General features: G+C 45.0%; 1 protein-coding gene across 5 annotated transcripts in view; it reads right to left on the bottom strand.

Annotated features, from left to right (window-relative positions):
* RYK (receptor like tyrosine kinase) overlaps positions 1–21,334 on the bottom strand; it is a 174,579-nt gene that overhangs the window by 48,687 nt on the left and 104,558 nt on the right. The gene's annotated exons all lie outside the window — the stretch shown is intronic.

The following is a 21,334-nucleotide window of genomic DNA, read 5'->3' as shown; positions in this document are numbered from 1 at the left end:
GGAAGACAAATTCAGATTGGATAGCCTTGAAAGGACACAGAAGCAGGAGAGGATGATAAAGCTACTGGAGAGCCAGACAGAGATACTCAAATCTCTTACAGCGCTGCAGTCTGAGCACATCTGTACACGACTCCCCCTGCAGCCAATACAGAACGCTATTCCATGCCCTCCCCAAACTCCCTCAACACATTCCTCACATGTTCCTGTTCCTTTGCAGTACCCTTTGCACTCCCTCCCTAGAGACTGGTTTCACGATGAAAGCTGGAGTTACAGCTGTGAGAGCCTTAACTGAGAGACTGTCCCTCACTGGTATGTCCTGTTTGCAAGCAAGCAAGCAAGCAAACAAACAAACAAAAAGGCATTTTATCCTTTAATTAAAGTGTAGTCTTTGAAACAAAATGAGTCTGTGTGTCATGCACACGGTATTTGCTGCTAAAATTCAGACAGTGGCTATAGGCAGGAACATTAGCTCACTACAATTAAAGCTCAGGAAGAAAGCATTATGGGGGTCATTCAAGGCTGCAAGTAAACATTGCCTGGCCAAATGTATCACAAAGACACATTACTGGGGCTCTGTGTTCCCTGTAAGCTGTGCACTCGGGAAGCCACGCAGGAGAGATGTAAGTGCTGCCCAGCTGATAGCAGAGCACACACAGCCAGCAGCATGTGTTCAGGTGCCTTTCCCCCACATTCCTCCATCCTGCAGCTGCTCTCGGGACCCTCCTGCTGGCTGTGCAGAGCCAGGGGGGCGGGGAGGGTGCTGATGTTAGGGTGTCCCCCTCCACTGTACCCCTTCTCCGCAGAGCATGGCAGAGGGGACAGCCTGGCTCAGGAGAACTTGGAGCTGTTGCGGTTTGAGAGTGTGCCTTTCTTAAAGAGACTGTGCACTTTTTCTGAGATTTCCCCAGCAGCCAGCTCAGTGTCTCTCTCTCTCTCACACACACACTCACTCTCTCTCCCCCACTCCATGTACCCCAACTTCACAGAGCAGGGGAGGGGAGATAACAGGGCTCAGAACAGAGCAGGAGACTTTCAGTGAGCATCTTAGAGAGACAGTGCAAGGCTTTCCCCAGCAGCCTCCCCCCGCCCCCCACACACACTGTCTCTCTCTCTCTCACACACACACACTTTCACACTCACCTCCCAAAACATACTTGTATTATTATTGTTGTTACTTCTTGGAACTTCCTGCATATACATATATTCTCTGTAATTTTATTTTCAAAGTGTTATTTTAATGTTTTGACTGGTCTATGCATTTCATAATTTTTACTTCTCTAACACTTAAAATTTAATTCTTAGAGTACTGAGTACTAAAATGCCTAACTTGTCCTAGCTGGAGTAATTATCCCTATGATAACTTTTTTAAAATATATATTATATCTAGGTTTTTTGTTTCTACTGGTGGAACACACAGACATATACCTCGGTGCACATAAAATGTATTCCGCACATGGATGGAAAAAATTAGAGGGAACATTGCTGGGGCTCATTGTCAAAATGCTCCTTCAAAGCCTCCTTGATTTGAATAGCCCCCCACTGAGCCCCTCTAATTGCCCTAGTATCTGGCTGCCCAAAATCAGCAACCAGGTGATCCACCTCAGCGCTCCATGCCTGGGGAAGCTTTTCCCCCTTCGCTCCGCAAATATTATGCAGAGCACAGCAGGCTGCTACGACCATCAGAATATTGTCCTCATTGAGATCTGATCTGCCAAAAAGGCACCACCAATGACTTTTTAATCTGCCAAAGGCACATTCAGCAGTCATTTGGCACCAGCTGAGCCTGCTGTTGAAGTGCTTCTTGCTGTTATCTAGGTTTCCTGTGTAAGGCTTTGTGAGCCAGGGCAGCAAGGTGTAGGTGAGGTCTCCCAGGATCACTATGGCATTTCCACATCCCCCATTGGAATCTTCTGGTCTTGAAAGAAAGTCTCAGCATGCAGCTTTCTATACAGTCCAATGTTCCTAAAGATGCATGCATCATGAATCTTCCCTGACCAATCCACATTGATGTCAGTGAAACACCCCAATGATCCACCAGCGCCTGCAAAACCATGGAGAAGTAGCTCTTATGATTGATTTATGCCATCGCAAGATGGTCTGGGGACAAAATTGAGATATGTGTGCCAACTATCGCCCCGCTACAGTTAGGGAATCCCAGTGCTGCAAAGCTATAAAGTATTTCCTGCACATTAGTCCAAGTCTCAGTCCTTCATAGCAGGAGGCAATTAATGGCTCTACACACATAACTATTTCACATTTGGGGACAATGTATACCTTCAAATCAGCAGCACTGCTATGGGTACCCGCATGGCCCCACAGTATGCCAACATTTTTATGGCTGACTGAGAACAACGCTTCCTCAGCTCTCGTCCCCTAATGCCCCTACTCTACTTGTGCTACACTGATGACATCATCATCTGGACCCATGGAAAAGAAGCCCTTAAGGAATTCCACCATGATTTCAACAATTTCCATCCCACCATCAACCTCAGCCTGGATCAGTCCACACAAGAGATCCACTTCCTGGACACTACGGTGCTAATAAGCGATGGTCACATAAACACCACCCTATACCGGAAACCTGCTGACCGCTATGCTTACCTACATGCCTCCAGTTTTCATCCAGACCACACCACACGATCCATTGTCTACAACCAAGCTCTATGATACAATCGCATTTGCTCCAAACCCCTCAGACAGAGACAAACACCTACAAGATCTCTATCAAGCGTTCTTACAACTACAATACCCACCTGCTGAAGTGAAGAAACAGATTGACAGAGCCAGAAGAGTACCCAGAAGTCACCTACTACAGGACAGGCCCAACAAAGAAAATAACAGAACGCCACTAGCCGTCACCTTCAGCCCCCAACTAAAACCTCTCCAACGCATCAAGGATCTACAACCTATCCTGAAGGATGACCCATCACTCTCACAGATCTTGGGAGACAGGCCAGTCCTTGCTTACAGACAGCCCCCAACCTGAAGCAAATACTCACCAGCAACCACACACCACACAACAGAACCACTAACCCAGGAACCTATCCTTGCAACAAAGCCCGTTGCCAACTCTGTCCACATATCTATTCAGGGGACATCATCATAAGGCCTAATCACATCAGCCACACTATCAGAGGCTCGTTCACCTGCACATCTACCAATGTGATATACAGCATTATGTGCCAGCAATGCCCCTCTGCCACGTACATTGGCCAAACTGGACAGTCTCTACGTAAAAGAATAAATGGACACAAATCAGATGTCAAGAATTATAACATTCAAAAACCAGTCGGAGAACACTTCAATCTCTTTGGTCACTCAATTAGACCTAAAAGTGGCAATTCTTCAACAAAAAACTTCAAAAACTGACTCCAGAGAGAGACTGCTGAATTGGAATTAATTTGCAAACTGGATACAACTAACTTAGGCTTGAATAAAGACTGGGAGTGGATGGGTCATTACACAAAGAAGAACTATTTCCCCATGTTTATTCCCCCCTCCCACCCGCCACTGTTCCTCAGACGTTCTTGTCAATTGCTGGAAATGGCCTACCTTCATTATCACTACAAAAGGTCCCCCCCCCACTCTCCTGCTGGTAATAGCTCACCTTAAGTGATCACTCTTATTACAGTGTGTATGGAAACACCTATTGTTTCATGTTCTCTGTGTATATAAATCTCCCCACTGTATTTTCCACTGCATGCATCCGATGAAGTGAGCTCTAGCTCACGAAAGCTTATGCTCAAATAAGTTGGTTAGTCTCTAAGGTGCCACAAGTCCTCCTTTTCTTTTTGCAGATACAGACTAACACAGCTGCTACTCTGAAATCTGACAACCCCTATGGTGGACTTTCCAATTCCAAACGGATTCGCAACTGATCAGTAGCAGTCTGGAGTTGCCAGCTTCCACACAGCGATTGCCACTCGCTTTTCCACTGTGAGGGCAGCCCTCATTCTGGTGTCCTTGTGCTGCTTTGCTGAGGTAAGCGGCGCACACAATTCCGGGAAGATGGCTTTACATATCCAAAACTTCTGCAGTCATCGCTCGTCATCTCAAACCTGCATCAAGATCTGATCCCACCACTCAGTGCTCATTTCCTGAGCCCAATACTGACAGTTCACTGTGTGCAGCTGCTCTGTGAATGCCAGCAACAATTTTGAATTATTTCTTTCCATTGCCCATAGCGGGGCAGGCACCACATATTTACTTTATTCCACAGCTCATGAAACATTGCATGACCAGCTGCATTGTGTCCCTAACGCTGATCACCAGACTGGCCAGCAGTTCAGGATCCATGCTTTCAGGCAGAGATGGAGGGAGTACAGTTTACAGGAGCTGTTCAAAAACAGCACAAAACAAGGTCAGAAGTCCATGGAATGATGGGACAGAAAGAACTGCATCATGAGACAGTGAACATGCCCCCATGGTGCACTGCAATCTGTTCCCAGATCTCCCACTGGCAGAAGGTGGTGAGTTGCACAGTGAGATAGCTACCCACAATGCTATACTCTCTTTGTCGATGCAAGGGCACAGACTGTGGACACTCTGCCGACACAAGGAGTTGGGTGGACACGCACAACCGATATAATTAAAGCAGCTTAAGTTGACTAAAGTCTGTAGCATAGACATGGCCGGAGTTACCGAAGCAATACAGCACTCTCATTTACCAGACTGAGACTGTTAAAATTTGTTCTTATGAATAGCTGAACCATTCTTTTTGCTCACACTTTCCAGAAAAATGCACCCTCCAGGAAAGACTATGCTTAGAAAATTCCAGGCCAAAACTTAAGTTACAAGAAGTTATAGGCCACTGGAAATGAGATCTCAGAATAATGCATAGGCAACTTTAATTACCAATTTCACTCCCGCTACAGTTGAGCCCAGAACTACTACATTGTGAGGAAAGAGATTGTTGAATTTTATGTTTTATTTTAAAACCTGTAAGCTTGGCTTTTATACCTTCACAGAAAGAGGAATTGACCCTGCACTCACATAACTAGTTTTTGGGTATTTTAAAATTAGAAGTTACGTTGCAATAATCTAGTGTTCCAGGTCAGAAAAAAGTTTAAATTGGCTGTAAAGTCTACAGAACAAGTTAAGCCAGTTTAGAAAAAACTCCTATAGTGACAGTGAATTCATCCATCTCTTCACAGTAATACTGTTGCACAGTATATTGCTTTGTCAATGCCCTTCCTCTCTCCATCATTAAATCCAACAATGGCTCACTGAAAAACTACGGTATGTTCCACTGTTTCCTCTCAGCTCAGAAAGAACATTGTATTTTTGGGGTAGGGCTCCCCAAGAATGATTGACTCCCATTCAAGTATATACGGAAATCCAAATCTTATCTTGTGAAACAGTTCCAGCATCCGTATTGTGTATTCTTATTAATATTATTTCCTTGTTTTCTATAAGTCAACCTGTTTCTGCAGGAAAACAAAATTATATAAATGGAACACATTCAGGACAAACAATAGGAGCACAAAGCCAAATCCTGCTCTGAGTTATACCAACGGCAATGTATAGAACCACATGCGAGTCAATGTAATTATTCTGGATTTACACCAGTTGTAGTTCAAAAGAATCTGGTCCACGACTTCCAAAGTTTCTTTGGAAGAATGACTCATGGCCAAAAGGATAAATGGATAGAAATAATGCAATTACCCTGTTGCAGTTATTATAATTCATTTTAATTGCTATTTTTTCCATTAGTTATACTGGCCAAGACATTAAAAAATGGTGATATAATTGGGGTCATAAGTCCATATTTAGGAACCAAAATAAGTAGCTTGATTTTCAAGAATTCCAAGCACCTAGAAGCTCCCACAGCTATCCTGCTTTGAATGTCCTGACATTCATGTAATAAAGAACAATTTTGACAGTGTCTATTTGGGCCCCTGGAGGATCTAGAATTATATATAGTGAAGTTCTACAATTGTCCTGAATCAATTGTGCTGTACTTTGGATAGAACTCACAACAGCACACACAAAGCTCTTCAGCGCCTACTTCCTTTGGCATAGGGTTATTATGTTCTTATAACATTTGGCAGGATGCCGCCCAGCACCTGTAGTGCTAGCACTGTGGGGAATCTTTACACTGAGGCTGAACTATGGTAACTCCTTAGAGTGATCTTAACTTCCTCTACTTGAGACATAGGGCAATTCTGTGATTGAAATCATATGTCAAATCTCTTGTATCAAAGCCTCTTGTTTATGGGCAGTGCTATTAAGAGACCACATTCTCCAAGACTATGACACTGAATTCATGTGTCAAGTTGCAACTTTGAATTTAGGAGCTGGTCTACACTGGCACTTTACAGTGCTGAAACTTTCTTGCTCAGGGGTGTGAAAAAACACCCCCCTGAGCACTGCAAGTTTCAGTGTTGTAAAGTGCCAGTGTAGACAGCACACCAGCTCCAGAAACCTATGACATTTCTCAGCATGGAGAGCTCACAGAGGTACTGAAGATGCTGCTGAGGTAGCTGAGGAGGATGTGGGAGAACTCTGAGGGAATCACAGAACCATCAATGTGGAATTGGTAGGCAAGCAAAGCCGGCTGCTGCTGCAGGGGTCTAGGCGGGGGGGGGGGGGAGGAGGAGAGAGACTGCTGTGCTGTGCAGAGCCACGGGCCGACGTGCTTAGATCGACTTACCGTGGTGTCCTCACCGTGGTGAGTCGACTGCTGCCGCTCCCCCGTCGACTCTGCCTGTGCCTCTCGCCGGAGTACAGGAGTCGACGGGAGAGTGCTCGGGGGTCGATCTATCGCATCTAGACTAGAAGCGATAAATCGATCCCCACTGGATCGATCGCTGCCCGCCGATGTGGCGGGTAGTGAAGACATACCCCTAGTAACTTAAAAGTGAAAAAGCCTTCCAGCCTGCCGGACCTATTAGCACAACATTTAAACTGTTAAAGAACCATTCAAGTGGTAATGAAGCCATTTAACAGGCTTTTGCCAAGTCCCAGGCATATACTGTCAGTTTCTGAATTTACTGACAAAAACAGTTGTGCATTACTGTAATATTTACTCAGAACATGTCAGTCTACAGGACTTTAGTTTAAAATTTGCTTTAAAAATATTTCATTAGTGAGTTTGTGAAGATTATAAAATCACATCTCTAAAAAATCCTTGCACAGATTTTTAAATGCACAATCATTGTAAGCCTTAAATGGTTGGATCTTCAGACATAGGTTTTCAAACAAATCCTTCAAAAGACCACCCTTATCTAAAATAGATATTTTAATTACTATAGTAAAAAAAACCCTGCTTTCAAAGTCTTCCTGTCCTTTCGGTCTATCCCTTTCTCCCTTCACACGCCCCGCCCCCATTGAAGAGAGCCGTTAAAGGGACAACACCCCTTTCCTTCCAGATAGCTGGACAAAGTTTCCCTTTCTTTACTTCTGACTATCTGATGAACTAGTTTTAAGAGAACCCTCCAGCAAAATCAGTAACTAGTAAGATACAAAATCCTTTGTTATGCCTAAAATCTTTGGAAACATATTTTTTAAAGTTGGTGAAATTTCATAAACATGTCTATTGTTATGGAGATCACACAAAGTAAATTAGTGTTCCCTTTTTCTAAAAGCAATGAACATTGTTATAAACACGCTAAACCTCTGTGACTGATTAATTCAAAATAATGTCTTTGTTTCAGTGAGTTAAATATGTAGTAATCTGGAATGATTACTTTATGAAGGTTTAAGAGTACATTTAAAATATAAAATCAGCTTAGAAACCCTGATTAAGAAAATGTAAAACAGAAGAGCTACAACATGTATTCCATAATATTTGATGTTGTATTCAGCAAGACAGCTGACTCACCCTTCCTACACAGTTTTTGCAAATAAATCTTGGACAAACTTCAGGGCATAAAAAAAACCCGTGACTGACATTTTTTATTCCCAAATTTAGAGCTTTTAATTAGGTACCTTCTACATGTCCAGTCTTCACCTTCTGGCATGCAGTGGAAAACATGCTTCATTTTCTTTAGAAAGAAATTGCAGAAGAGTGTTTTTTACAAATGTCATTTGCTTCATTTGGGTTCAGGGACTTGGCTGGAAGGGGGTGAGCAGGGTGGGGGAGGGACGAGAGGAGGTAGACAGAGGGGAGAGGGTGGAGCAAAAGGCAGAAGAGGCGAGGTGGGGAGCTAGCCTTCCCAAGTGGCAGCTTCACCCACTGCCCATGACAGCAGGTAAGAGCGGGTCAGCTCCCGCACATGCAGCATGTGCTGCAGTGTCCTTAGGCAGGGGCCGTATTCACAGAGCTGAATACACCAGCGCCGCACATTTTGTGAGACGGAGAGGGTACGGGGATTCCTGCAGGGAACTGTGAATCTCTGCTGCTGTGAGGCTAGCCCCCAGCCCCTCCCCTGCCGTTCCCCCTCCCCCACAGCCTCAGCTCACTGTGCCACTGGCACAGTACTCTAGGCGGCAGGGCTGTGAGCTCCTGGGGCAGTGCAGCTGCAGAGCCCGGCCTGACACAGTGCTCTGTGCTGCGCGGCGGCACGGCTGTAGCAGCGCCGTAGGAGGGCGGCTGGATAGAAGGCAGGGGAGTTCAGGGGGCACGGGTGTGGATAGGGGTCGGGCGGTCAGAGGGCAGGGAACGGGGGGTTGAATGGGGGCAGGGGTCCCGGGGGGAAGGCAGTCAGCAAGAAGGGGGTGTTAGATGGGGTGGGGGGGCAGTCAGGGGCAGGGGTTCCGGGGACAGTCAGGGGACAGGGAGAAGGGGTGTTTGGATGGGGCAAGGGTCCGGGGGGGGGGGGGGACGGACAACGGACATTAGAAAATAGGGGGGGGTTTGGGGGGGCAGAAGTCCGGGGGGGAGGGCCACGCCTGGCTGTTTGGGGAGGCACTGCCATACAATTTCCGAAACCTGATGTGGCCCTCAGGCCAAAAAGTTTGCCTGCCCCTGGTTTAGGGAATCTGTCTGATCAATTTATGATCTCTCACAGAATTCATGAATTTTACGTATTTTTACCAAGCTGAAAACTCCATTTTCAAAGTGCAGCCCCTTTGCCTTCTCCATTATCAGCTTGCCTCCATGTTAGACTGAAATTCCAAAGGCTAGTGGCAAAGGAATAACAAGAGGTTCATTGCTTAAAGGGCTCTCCCACTGAAAAGAAATAACTGAGACAATAAGATAGCTCCTACCCAGAAGAACTGGTTTCTCAGGGGATTGGTCGCCTTGGCAACGAGGTCAACCAGTAGGGTCTCTGGTCACCTTTCAAGGCTGACGAGAGAGTCAACTGACAGAGAAAACTGGAAAGTTATGAAAGGGGATCAATCTGGGGTACTCGGCCATTTTTCTCCAGCTGAGGACAAAGGAGAAGCAACCGAACATGTAGCAGCCTGATAAGGGGACTCTGCATACCTACCTGAACACAGATGGTCCTCCGATGACTTCCAAGGGAAGGGTGAGCTAGTGAGGGGCATTGTGTTTAAGATGTTTGTTGTGTGCTGTGTGATCTGTACTATCTTGTGCTTTATCTGTTAAGTAAAAAAGCAATGGTGTTAGAATCTTGTGCTAAATGTCTGTGATTTATGCTTTGCACTTACCACAAGTCTCCTGAAAGAGTTAAATGGCAACCCAGAAGGTTCACACCTTGGGGTGGAGTTCTGGGAGAGGGGGTGTTTACGCTACGGGGTAGCCTGAGGAGTCAGCACTGATCCCAGGGGCCAGGCAGCTGGACAGTAGTTCCAGCTCCAAGGAGGGGGTGCTACAAAGTGGATCTGTATTTCAAGAATGTGTCTAGGATGCCCCAAACTGGGGCAAGTGGATGAGCTCCATTCAGGCTCAAGACTTAAAACACTTGAGGATCAGCAGCTGGTTTCCTTCATAGCAGACTAGTGAATATACCAGATGGGGTGCTCAACTGGGAAATGTCATGAACACTAGTGAAGAAACAGGATCCTGGGAGGGTAAGAACACCTTTCAGTTTACTTTTTATAATGTAGCTCTGTGTACCTTTAAGACTACAAAGATACTGACTTAAGCTCAAACATTTTTGCATTAAAAAAAAAAACCCCATTCACTTTTAAAAGTACTACCCTATAAACTCAAATCATTTTAGTGGCACACTGGGAACTAACAGTTGTAGAGCACCACGTGCACTGAAACCTTATAACCTTTAACAAAACTCCACACAATCAAGCTCCTGCCCTCTTGCTACTTCATGTGCCACAAGCCCTTAACTTTTCTCAACATGTTCTCCCCTCTAACAAGCCCTGCATGAACCTGAGAAGAGCCAAGACACTAGACTGCCTTCAACTGGTTTGTGGCAGGCTGAAATAGATGTCAAATGAACACAGGTAGTACTTGTCCAAGCCAAACAGATAAGTTAAGAAGGAAGTCAATCACAGTTTATATGTTTGTAACTTGTCAGCTGTCCAACATGGCCTGTTTGCATCATGCTGGAAATCTTTCACGTATAGGTCCTCTTTCCTAATAGTTACAGGGACACTACAGCGTGTAGGCATCTGTCTACTGAAGGCAGCATCAGATGATGACTGGATGTTCAGCTTGTAGAATTTGGATATGGTATGAACAGGTGATTGCTTTACAGATTTGTCTTATAAAGGCACATGATCTTTCTGCTCATGAAGCTGGCACAGTTCTGAAGGAAGGAGCTCTCATTTTTGGAGATGGAGTTACTCGTACACTTTTGACTCATATACTTCCTGGGATACAATCTTAGCCATCTGAAAATGGGAGATTGAGGACTTATTTCCCTATGACACTAGGTGATAAATGCTTTCTTTGTCGTTTGTCTTTTTGAACTGAGCTGTGCAGTGAATACATACTTTGAGAGCTCTGCAGACATCCAAAGTGCCACACTCTCTCTGGTGGTGTCAAAGGTGGGATCTCTGAGCTGGGGACTTAAACCAGGGTTAACCAAAACCATCCCGTCCCGAAGATGGACGACGTGGTCAAGGCTCTAATACAAGCCACTGCGGCCCAACAGGAGGCTATCTGAATCTAAGCAACCACCCAACAGGAGGCGACTCGGGTGCGGCAGGAGACTAATCCGCTGTTGATGACTCAGGCTGCCCAGGACTGAGCTCTGCTACAGGAGCTGGCAAACCAGATGAAGGCCCTTATGGAGCAGAACCACAATTGCAACAGAACCCGGACTATACGGGCCAGCCACTGCCTACAGAAAATGACACTGGAGGATGATGTAGAGGCGTACCTCCTAGCATTTGAGAGAACAGCCCTGCGGGAGGCCTGGCCCCGAGATCAGTGGTCTGGTATCCTCGCCCCATTCCTGTGTGGAGAGGCCCAGAAGATCTACTACGATATGGCTGCAGAGACTGCGGAGGATTACCCTCAGCTGAAGGCAGAGATTGTGGCCAGATCCGGAGTAACCACAGCGTTGCGATCCCAGAGGTTTCATGAATGGCAGTATACAGAGGACAAGACAAGGGTGACGATAAGACCGTACCGGATATCGGAAGCTAAAAGAGGGGAAATTAAGACAGAAGTGAAGATGATGATGGAACTTGGGGTTACTGAAGAATCCCACAGCCAGTGATCCAGCCCTATCGTCCTAGTACCCAAGCCTGATGGCACCCTGAGATTTTGCAACGATTTCCGGAAGTTGAATGAAGTATCTCAATTTGATGCCTATCCGATACCACGTGACGACGAGCTAGTTGATCAGTTAGGCAAGGCCCGATACCTAACCACAGGATATTGGCAAATTCCCCTGGCCAAGAACGCCAAGGAGAAGACTGCTTTCTCTACACCTGATGGCCTGTTCCAATACACTGTCCTCCCTTTCGGACTCCATGGGGCCCCTGCAACATTCCAACGACTTATGGATAAATTGCTGCGACCCCATGCCAGGTATGCCTCCGCCTATTTAGACGATATAGTCATCCATAGCCCTGACTGGGAAACGCACCTAGGGAAAGTAGAAGCGGTACTAGATGCCCTGCGGAAGGCTGGCCTCACTGCCAACCCTCTGAAGTGCGTGATAGGACTAGCTGAGGGGAGATACCTCAGGTATGTAGTAGGGAGAGGCTTGGTAAAAGCCCTCTGGAACAAAGTGGAGGCAATACAAGATTGACCTTGGCCAGTCCGTAAAAAGCAGTTCAGAGTATTTTTCGGGTTAGTAGGGTACTATTGGAAATTTATCCCTCATTTCGCCACAAGAGCAGGGCCACTGACGGACCTGATAAAGGCTCGGGGCCCGAGATAGTAAAATGGTCTGATTCAGCAGAAGGAGCATTCGCAGGTTTAAGGACAGCCCTTTGCTGCCATCCAGTACTCATAGCCCCAGACTTCAAGGGAGAATTTGTCCTACAAACAGATGCCTCGGAAGTAGGGCTAGGAGCCGTCCTTTCGCAAATGGTAGGGGAGGAGGAACACCCGATCCTGTACCTCAGCTGGAAGCTCCTCCCCAGGGAACAAAAGTACGCCGTTGTTGAAAAGGAATGTCTGGTGATAAAATGGGCCATGGAAACTCTCCGCTACTCCCTACTGGGGCGGCGATTTACCCTGGTGACAGACCACGTCCCGCTCCAGTGGATGCACAGAAACAAGGAGAAGAATGCAAGAGCGACTAGATGGTTCCTATCTCTGCAACCCTTTCATTTCCGAGTACAGCATAGGGCCAGAAGCCAACACAGCAACGCAGATGCCTTGTCACGAAAGCGTTGCCTCTTGTCCCAAGTAGCCCAACCCCATGGTGTTGAGTGGGGGGGGGGAGGGGAGGATATGTGATACAGCATGGCCAGAAGGCAGCAGGAGAGTGATATAGGAAGAATATGTAAGTCCCAGGATGAGGAGAAGCCTTATTCCCCGTAGAGGGAAGAAAGGTTTCTATAGATTAATTAAAACCACCTGAAGCCAATTAGAGCATCTGAAGATAGTCACCTGATAAAAAAAATCCCTGCTTCAATCAGCCAGGGGACGGAGTTGGAGCAGAGAGTAGTTGGAAGGAGTTGGAGCAGAGAGTAGTTTGGAGGAATTGGAGCAGAGAGTAGTTTGGAGAAGTGCTGTGGCTGGCTAGAAGACCAAGACCCTAGGTAAAGAGACACCTGGCTTGTGCAGAGAGAGAGGGCAGAAAGCCCCACAAGCTGAAGAGCAGGAGAGGGAAGTAGCCCAGGGGAAGGAACCGCTAGTTCAAGTGGTTTACCACTATCCCTAGGGCCACTGGGGTCCCTCCCTCTCCACTACCCTTCTCTGGGTTACTAGTGGGACAGTAAATACCTTAGTTCAGGGGCAGGAACCCCCCACCCCCCAGAAGAGGAAGTGCTGGACTCATCATAATCGTACTGGCAATTTGCCACACTGGAGAGAAACTGAGCCAGGCAGGAGGAGGAAAGGATAATTTCCTGTGCTCTATGGAACCTGGAGTTAATCTCTGGTATTAAGACAAGGTTGGTTCTGAGTACCACTTTATCTTTATGGAAGGTGCAGTAGTGAGGTTCTAGGGAAAGAGCTCCCAAATCACTTCAGCTCGCAGAGTGTCTATCAAATAGGCCACTTTAAAGACTGGAAAGTAATGAAATACTGTCATGAATGGGTCAAAATGATGAGCCAGTAATGATATTGAAAACCAAGGGAGAATAAGTTCCCATGGAGGAATTCTGTGCACTTCAGGAGGAGGAAGAAAAAAACATTGCTCTCAAAAAACGCCGGATTTCTGGGTTAAGATTAAATTCACCTCTTACTTGGTGCACCAAGGATAACAGATAAAGCAGCAATGTAACTTTTGAGCCTCCAAATCACCAGGCCTAGCCTATATCCATCTTGAAGAAATTTGAGAATCTGTGACACCAATACAAATGTGAGGGGTGAGACCCTTGTCCTGGAACCATTGGGTAAATCTCAATTAGGCCCTTGAATATGCTGAGTAAGTAGATGTAATTCTATGAGCTAAAAGTGTAGATTACCTCTTATTTTAACAGGCTCTCTGTTCAAGAGCACAGTAGCTAGACGTAGAACATCTGGAATATAATGCATAACTGGCCCTTATAATATCCCTTCTAGAGGAAAAGCACAAGAAAGATCTTTTGTGTCATGTCAAGGCCAGAGAAGCAAGACCTCCTTAGCCAGAACAGTGTTACAAGAAATACCAGGCAAGAAGGAGCACTCATCTTCAGTATCATTCTGGGGACAAGAGGAAAACGTAAGTGTCTCTTTGGCCACCTTTGCAATGGGGCATCTTTTGCCTTGACTTTATGATCCTACTGGTGAGAGACCACCACTGAAACCTGGTAATTCACACTGGAGGCAAACAGATACAACACTGGGAGACCAAATTCCTTTACCAGGAGATGAAATGCCTCTGGTCCAGTTTCCATTCTGAATGACCTCACTTTTTGCAGCTGAGCCAGTCAGTCATATTCATAGATTGACCACAGATTCACCTCTGCCAAAGTCATCAGGAGATGAGCTCTTTAGAGTACAGTAGCCCTTGCCTGTTGACATATGACTTGGTTTAGGTGTTGTCTGTTATGATCAGCTTGAGGGGAGTCCAGATAAGGGAGCAGAACCTTGAAACCATATCATCGAGTGCCCTGAGCTCTCGCCAGTTTATATTTGGACAAGATGTGTTGGACAATCCTTGATCCCGGGAGAGTACCACATCCTTCCAGCCTGACATATGTGGAGATAACTGTCCAGACAGGTTTGCCTGTTGGGAAGCCAGCTTTGAATCTGCTTGGACTCATCCATCATCTCAATGCCTCAGAAACCTCCTGGGAGAAAGACCTTCATTGAGCAGTGGATCAGAGCTAGTGGAGGGAAGGATAAGAGGAAGCTTTGTATCAACCTCATGTGAGCACAGGTCCACTCAGAATATCTACATAGGAGAAAACTGATCCCAGAAGAGACTGAAGCATATAAATGGGGTAACTTCCCTTAAGAGGTTGATTGTTTTGATAGGATTCCTCAGCTTTTCTTCTCTTCCTTGTAATAAGAAAACTGTCTACAGGACTATCTCTATCTCCACTCTGAGATGGAGAATCTGCTGAGGTGGTGGTAACTGATTTCTCAATTTATCACAAAACGATGGTTCTGCAGTATCCTTGTCATCTGGGTATCATCATCTATGATGCTGACTCTGGATGAAGTTGTCACCCAGGAAAGGGAAGATATAGACCCTGTCCTGCCTGAGAGGTACTATTTACGCAAAAGCATTTTTGTAAACACTAGTGATACTGTTGCTAAATCAAAGTACAAGGACCTGTACTGGTTATGTTGTACTCCAAAAGCAAAGTGAAGGAAGCATCTGAGAGACTACTGAATGGGGATATGGAGATAGGCATTCTTCAAGGTCTCCTGATGTCATGAAGTCTCCTTTGTTGACACTTCTGTGTCAGTGCTACAGTGGGCAGAGGGAGATACTACACAGTGAAGGAAGGGCTCCATACTAGAATCTCCTTGCTCTGTCTGCTCTGGACCCCTGTCAGTATTACCCTGCTACTGCAGCAGCTGTGGTCAGTCAGGGTTGCATGAGCAGAGAGCTTCCCTGGGCCTTTGAAGGTTTCCTTCAGTCTCTGCCACCATCCATGGCATGGTGGGGAAAGCAACTGGCTGGGCCTGAAGGATTTTACTGCTCAAGCGCTGCTGCTGCCACCTCTTCCCTCAAGCAGGAGAGCTATTGGGAAGGAAGCTGCAGGAAACCCTGCCCCAGCCTGAGCAGTTGCAAGGCTTCTGTGTCTCCATAGAACAGGCACAGATCTCCATCCAGGCACTAAGTCAGCAGGGAGGTGAATGAGCCAGCTTCTGGCTTTCCCTCTCTTACAGTTCTCTACCATGGTGCAACTTCATGATATGTAAGTAGGGGAGCAGAGTCGTAGTAACTACAGAGAGGAGAGGAATCCCCCCTGCCAATAATGGCAGACCCAGGAGACTGGAGATATTAAGCCGACTGTAGTTTATTTTATTTGCTTTGCAGCAGGGAAGAGCTGGTCTGCCTGTCTTAAGAGGCACATGAAAAACTAGTAAGTTTCTCAGAGGGGTAAGATGCGTTGAGAAGAGATGGACCTCTGGACCTTGTTATGAATAAGAATATCCCATTTTTGCGGCAGGTAGAATTTTAAGATTCCAGGATTGTAGCAATGTTAATCACTTAAACGCGCGCAGTATGGATTAACTTTGGGGCAATGGTAAAACCACCTCACAGGCCTAACTACAGAGATTTCAACCAACTGTATGAGAGGCATAGGATACAGATCTACCACCCACTTCAGAGACCAGGCTTCGGTTCCCAGCAATTCCACCAGCCTCCTATAATAAGTAAAAAAACCCCACAAAGTTCTCTTCAATTTTTCTCTATTTCAAACACAAGTCTTCTTCCCTAAAGATTTTAAGAGGACAGACCATTGGAGCAGGCACATCTCTCTCTCTGTTTATATGGCATCTAACACAAAAGGGCCTTGATCTTGACCGAAATCTCTGGGCACTTTCGTTATTTATATCATGGCAGAATAGAACTGTTTTATGTGCCCCCTTCTTTGCAAACAAGTTAATTTTAGGGGGCCCCAGAATCTGCACCAAAAAATAAATTTCCAACTATTGCAGAGAAAATCCTTTAGACTCTTGTCAATACTCTATCATTGGTATTAAAAAGGTGAGAGAAACTATGATAACTGATATTAAGAATTAGCTTCAGTAGTGAAGCCCAGAACAAATGAGGGGAAAAAAAAAATCCAAGAAAGGTTTCCATTGAGATGAAATTTTAAGTACCCAGAACCCAAGCCATGGCTTATTGTAATGGACACAATAGGTGTTGTTTCTGTGATGTTAAACAATCTATGTGCATCCCCAGGACTGATTTCAAGCTGGCAGATACTCAAAGTGACAACAGTTAATTTCTGCATCTAAGCTGCAAACCCCTAAAGCAACTGAAGAAACCTGAGTCACATTACAAAAAAGCAGAAAGCAAATAAGGGGCAGTTAACTAAGGACACCGCCCCTTACTGGTGAATTGACTTGCCAGTCTTTTCTTCCTCCTGAAATACAACTCCACTCAACAAAAAGAAGGAGGTGACAAAATGCCAATCACTTCCTATAGAAGACTATGCTCCTTTCCCACCTCAGTCAGCAAAACTTCCCAAGGAACCATGTTGCAAGTGGAAAAGATAACAGGAACTAGGATGCCTAAGAGAAGAAAACGGACATACTGAAAATACAAACTGTCAATGGAGAAGGTGGGTTTAAATTAAGAAGATTAGAATACGTCTACTAATCAGGAATGACTGGTGATGGGAGACAATGATGACCCCATTGTGGTTTTGCAGATGCAATCTTGAGAACAGCATTTCCGACCGAAGCAGCCTGTGCTACTCTGAGTGAATATCTTTGAATATTGCTGAATAGATGCTGCCGTTCCCTAAAGTAAGTAGGTGTAACAATCTTGAAAACACACAAAAGATATAGAGTTTGCAGCCTTTTTGCTAGCTGGATAATACTGAGTGAACCTGAAACAGGGCAGTCAGGCCAAGGTAAAACTACTGTGAATGCTCATCCCTTGAACTAATTCTATGAACTGGGCCATCCATTGATCTGGATTTAAGCTTCATGAAGTGGGATAAATCTTCTTCCAACTGGTATCAGAGAAGCAAAGGGAGGGCTGGAACTCTTTCAGAAGGGCTGCTCGTGAGGAGGAACTGGGTCTGAAAGAGTGAAGCAGAAAGGAGCAGGATTTGGGATAAAGAGAATTGGATTCAGAAAATTCCTCTTTATTGTGGAGACCCACCCCAAACAATTCCTCCCCACGCCCCCTTTTTTAAACAGGAGATTCTACAACTAGCCTAAATTCTATAGCTGGCCTCTTTTATTCCAAGAATAAAAATAGAAAAATTAGAAGTAGTCATACCCTTGTCTATTCATGTCACACTAAAAGCTGCAACCTCTGAGATCATCACCAATTGCTGAAGGGCGACCAACTTGGCTTAATAGTGAAATCCTTGCTGATCTTAAACTCAAAAAAAGAAGCTTACAAGAAGTGGAAGATTGGACAAATGACCAGGGAAGAGTATAAAGATATTGCTTGGGCATGCAGGAGTGAAATCAGGAAGGCCAAATCACACCTGGAGTTGCAGCTAGCAACAGATGTTAAGAGTAACAAGAAGGGTTTCTTCAGCTATGTTAGCAACAAGAAGAAAGTCAAGGAAAGTGTGGGCCCCTTACTGAATGAGGGAGGCAATCTAGTGACAGAGGATGCGGAAAAAGCTAATGTACTCAATGCTTTTTTGCCTCTGTCTTCACAAACAAGGTCAGATCCCAGACTACTGCACTGGGCAGCACAGCATGGGAAGGAGGTGACCAGCCCTCTGTGGAAAAAGAAATGGTTCGGGATCATTTTGAAAAGCTGGATGAGCACAAGTCCATGGGGCCGGATGCGCTACATCTGAGAGTGCTAAAGGAGTTGGCGGAGAGGTAGATATGCTGGAGGGTAGGGATAGGATACAGAGGGACCTAGACAAATTAGAGGATTGGGCCAAAAGAAACCTGATGAGGTTCAACAAGGGTAAGTGCAGAGTCCTGCACTTAGGATGGAAGAATCCCATGTACCGCTTACAGACTAAGGACCGAATGGCTAGACAGCAGTTCTGCAGAAAAGGACCTTGGGGTTACAGTGGACGAGAAGCTGGATATGAGTCAACAATGTGCCTAGTTGCCAAGAAGGCCAATGGCATTTTGGGATGTATAAGTAGGGGCATTGCCAGCAGATCGAAGGACGTGATCGTTCCCCTCTATTCGACATTGGTGAGGCCTCATCTGGAGTACTGTGTCCAGTTTTGGGCCCCACACTACAAGAAGGATGTGGAAACGTTGGAAAACGTCTATTGGAAGGCAACAAAAATGATTAGGGACTGGAACACATGACTTATGAGGAGAGGCTGAGGGAACTGGGATTGTTTAGTCTGTGAAAGAGAAGAATGAGGGGGGATTTGTTAGCTGCTTTCAACTACCTGAAAGGGGGTTCCAAAGAGGATGGATCTAGACTGTTCTCAGTGGTAGCAGATGACAGAACAAGGAGTAATGGTCTCAAGTTGCAGTGGGGAGGTTTAGGTTGGATATTATGAAAAACTTTTTCACTAGGAGGGTGGTGAAGCACTGGAATGCGTTACCTAGGGAGGTGGTGGAATCTCCTTCCTTTGAAGTTTTTAAGGTCAGGCTTGACAAAGCCCTGGCTGGGATTATTTAGTTGGGGATTGGTCCTGCTTTGAGCAGGGGGTTGGACTAGATGACCTCCTGAGGTCCCTTCCAACCCTGATATTCTATGATTCTATGAAGGGCCATATGGTCTTTGCACAATGCACAATATTCCCAAAACTAACTGAAAAGAGAAATGAATAGTGATAAAGGACAGGGCTATGATTTTACAGTCTTTGTAGAGGGAACAATTAACTTGTCACATTCATGACTCAATAGGTCATAGGTTATATGGGGAGGGGTCCAAGCCTACTTTTGGGACAGGAAAGCCCCAGTCAACCTCTGAAAAGGTATTATGTTTAGCATTGATCCATTCAATTCTTCTCCTGGCTCACCACCTCTAGGCCTATTTCATGAAGAGGCAAAGTGGCTAGGGATTGGAACAGCATCCCTCTCAATCAGATCTGCCTTGGGAGTCTCAAAAAAATTTCACTGGTATTCTCCCCCCTCCGCTGCCCTTTGGTGGTAGTGCAAGTGAGATTTCTTATCTAATGGGTGTTTTTTTTAAAATAAATCACTTTTATCCATACAGGCCCCCTTTTAAAAAAGTTCTATTGTCAGTCTCTACTTTTGCATCAGATTGTATGTTCATTTTGAAATCTACCAAGATATTTCTTCCACTACCACATGCACACACTAGGTTGTTATTGTTGGATTACTCATGCCTGAACATAACATAAGAATGGCAATATTGGGTCAGACCATTGGTCTATCTAGCTCAGTATCTTGTCTTCTGACAGGGGCCTGTGCCAGATGCTTCACAGGGAATTAACAGAACAGGGCTGCAATCAACTGATCCAACCCGTCATCTAGTCCCAGCATCTGGCAGTGAGGCATGGGGACTCCCAGAGCATAGGGTTTCATCCCTAAACAGCCACTGATGGACCTATCCTTCATGAACTTGTCTAGTTCTTTTTTCAACCCAGTTACACTTTTGGCCTTCACAATATCCCCTGACAATGAGTTCCTCAGCTTGACCATGCGTTATGTGAAGTACTTCCTTTTGTTTATTTTAAACTTCCTGCCTATTAATTTCATTGGGTGGCTTGGGGTTCTAGTGTTATTTGAAGGAGTAAATATCACTTCCTTATTCACTTTCTTCAACCACTCATGATTGTATAGACCTCTATCATATCCCCCCTTTGTCTATCATATCCCCCCACTGTTCCTAGCTAAATGGTCCCTGTCTTTTTAATCTGTCCTCATATGGAAGCTGTTCCATACCCTTTTTTGCTGCCCTTCCCCATTCCTTTTCCATTTCTAATATATCATTTTTGAGATGGGGGGGGGACCAGAACTGCATGCAGTATTCAAGGTGTGGGTATACCATCAATTTATATAGTGGCATTATGATATTTACGGTCTTATTATCTATCCTTTTCCTAATGGTTCCTAACATTGTTAGTTTTGACTGTAGCTGCACATTGATGACTGGTGATGATTTCTTTTCTCAAACAAGTCCTGAAGCATTTGTTTGGAAAAAACAAAGATCATCCTCTGACCTGATGAAAATCCATTTATGTTCTGCACCTACCAACCTTGTTAATTCCTTTTTTATATTCAAAGGGAATAAATGACCAGCCTGGAAGGTTTGGCTAGAGAAGTTTTCCATATTTTTTTTTTTTTTTTAAAGAAAGAATCATCCTCTACAAATAGTAATGTGAAAAATACAGTAACAGGCTACAGGAAAACTGGTTGCTTTAACTTTAAAATCTTGCTGACCATCAGTCAAAAATTAGTCCAGGAAAGGTTTAATTTGCTATATAAGACAAGATGGAAAAGGAAACCTTTTCACTGTTCTAATGAAGCTCAAATTTGCAAAATGGAAAACAACAAACTATAAAAACACCAGTTAACGCTATCAAAACGATGTAAGAATGTCATAATTAAAGTAACAACGGCACAAAAATTTGATCAAATACACAAACCTTTACCATGTAATACTTAATTTGTCTCATTGTGCTGAGTATGTTATCAAAACGAATAATGATAACTAAGAGTTGTGGCGGGAAGGTCTGGATGAGTGTTTTTCGTTTAAGATACTGACATCCTAGAATACGGTTAGGTTACGTCTACGTGGTGCAGCAATGGACACTGCCAGTGTGTGATTTCTAAAGTGCACTAACTGATTTGCTGCTGGTGAACATTAAGAGTTCCCTA

Source organism: Lepidochelys kempii, chromosome 9, assembly GCF_965140265.1.
Source record: "Lepidochelys kempii isolate rLepKem1 chromosome 9, rLepKem1.hap2, whole genome shotgun sequence".
Classification (NCBI taxonomy): Eukaryota; Metazoa; Chordata; order Testudines; family Cheloniidae; genus Lepidochelys; species Lepidochelys kempii.
Note: the sequence above shows the minus strand (reverse complement) of the source record. Positions and strands in the feature narration are given on the sequence as shown.